Here is a 2,781-nt window from a genome sequence, read left to right on the forward strand (position 1 = left end):
ATTGTTGCCATCTGTTTAAAACAATTATTTCTATAATTAAAGTCTGTTTAAAAGAATTATCTTAGGAAGGTGTTAACAATGAAGCAAGATGAATCATGTAAAAATATAGTTTAAATTGGAATGAAGAAAAACTTGTGTTATTTCTACCATCTTGAATTATTGGTCAAAAACATGTGTTAGCTTAAAAGGTCTGGCTTCATGCAGCCATTTGCAGTGCATAATGTCAAATGTTGTTGTAATAATTATATCACTTTTAGCTTTGACAAATACAGATAGTTTCATTATGGCTATATGTTTGCAAGAAGCTTGTCAACGAATCAACCATTATTACAAATATACTGTTTTGTATAACATTACTGTACAATTATCATGTGCTAGTCCTTACTGGTAAAGAAGAGTTTGGGGCAGTGATACAGTGATATTTTTTGTGACATGAATATGAATCCTTAATGAATAGTATTATGCATTTCTTAACGGTGTTAAAAGGTTTGCGTTGTGTCTTGCCTCAATAAGAGGTACAATTTCAACTTCATTATATGTGAATTGTGCCAAAGTTATTGTGCCAAGACTCCCCCTGTGCAATATTGTTTGTTGTCAAAGAATTATCCTGTGCTTCGCTATAGAATCCTGCTTCCTATATTACTGTATTCAACCACGTATCAGAATACATCTACCAAATGAATAGAATATTTGTATAAGTTTAACTGATGTTCCATTTTGAGCTCATTTACAGAACTGAAGTTTTTCAACGTCTTTACACGTTTCTTGAAATGTATTTGATAACTACACAAGATACAGGCATTTGGATTACAACTGTTGTTTCTTAAGGCAGCATCACATTACCATATTTCTGTATGTAATCAAAGTTAGTATGTCTTGAAACAAGGTGTTGGTTAGCATAAGACATCCACTGTCTGAAAGCCATATTGTTATTCTATCAGTCTTGGCATGTCTATGTCATGTGTTCCTTATCTGACTTGGACAGAGTTTGAGCATATCTGATTCTGCTCTGTTGGGAACAGTATTGACATGCTTGTCTTGAAATACATTTCGATATTAGGAACATCATAATGAATGATATTACACTAATTCTGTGCATTTACATAGCCATCTGGATGGTTTTAAGTACAATATGTCTTGGTAGTGGCCATGTTTTGTTTTTTATTAAACTAATCTACTTTTGATGGATATTATCAGATATGGAATTCAGTTGAAATCTAAAGTTGAATATTTATGAGAATTGGATTGTGTATCATAGAAAGATAAAAGTATCCTTATCAAAAGAGGATTAGTACATTTTTCAAGGGTACTTGCAGTGTTTTTAGTGGTGCTTATTTCATTTGTTTCTGATACTATTGTACAACTGTATTTCTCTTTTGTACTTCCATTCTGAGCTTTATAACTATAATTGTTTAATTATGTCATGTTAGGAAACACTCTGGAGAGATCATATCAATAACTGTTTTAGTGTGAAAGTTGTATTTCAGTTAAGTACCCAATGCATCTTTACTGCTATGTAAATACAAGTTGCAGTCTGACCTTTACCCCACCTTCACCCCAAGCTTCACCCCAACCTTCACCTCGACCTTCACCCTGACCTTCACCCCAACCTTTACACCTCGACCTTCACCCTGACCTTCACCCTGACCCTCACCCCAACAGTCACACAAGGCCATGTTCTAGTGTCACATGCTACTATCACTGATCAACTTTTGTACTCTACAGCACCAACAACCAATAGTTATAACAATGCTGTCATCACACCCAGGGCCTAGTGTCACATGCTACTATCACTGATCAACTTTTGTACTCTACAGCACCAACAACCAATAGTTATAACACACCCAGGGCTAGTGTCACATGCTACTATCACTCTACAGCACCAGGGCCTAGTGTCTACATGCTACTACAGCACTGATCATAACAATGCTGTCATCACACCCAGGGCCTAGTGTCACATGCTACTATCACTGATCAACTTTTGTACTCTACAGCACCAACAACCAATAGTTATAACAATGCTGTCATCACACCCAGGGCCTAGTGTCACATGCTACTATCACTGATCAACTTTTGTACTCTACAGCACCAACAACCAATAGTTATAACAATGCTGTCATCACACCCAGGGCCTAGTGTCACATGCTACTATCACTGATCAACTTTTGTACTCTACAGCACCAACAACCAATAGTTATATCACACCCAGGGCCTAGTGTCACATGCTACTATCAGTGATCAACTTTTGTACTCTACAGCCCAACAACCAGGGCCTAGTGTGTCACATGCTACTATCACTGATCAACTTTTGTACTCTACAGCACCAACAACCAATAGTTTTAACAATGCCAGCACCAACGCATCAATACCGTCATCACACCCAGGGCCTAGTGTCACATGCTACTATCAGTGATCAACTTTTGTACTCTACAGCACCAACAACCAATAGTTATAACATTGCTGTCATCACACCCAGGGCCTAGTGTCACAAGAGTTTTTAAGGTAGTTAAGCTTTTAATATTGGGCAGAGAAGTTTTATCACTTTTTTTAAACAACCATTAGTGATTCCTTCAAGACCAGAGTCCGGTTTCACAAAGCGATCGTATCACTACAACTGTCGTAAGTCTATGTGGAAGTTATGTTCACTTTAGCGCTACGATCGCTTGGTGAAATGGGTCCCAGGGCCCCGTTTCACAAAGCTCTCGTAGCTCTACGACTATCGTAAGTCAATGTTACAGTATAGGAAGTAGGAATGCTGCGAGGAAAGTTACAGAGATCTTA

Source organism: Haliotis rubra, unplaced genomic scaffold, assembly GCF_003918875.1.
Source record: "Haliotis rubra isolate DU_JTF1 unplaced genomic scaffold, ASM391887v1 Scf73, whole genome shotgun sequence".
Classification (NCBI taxonomy): domain Eukaryota; kingdom Metazoa; phylum Mollusca; class Gastropoda; order Lepetellida; family Haliotidae; genus Haliotis; species Haliotis rubra.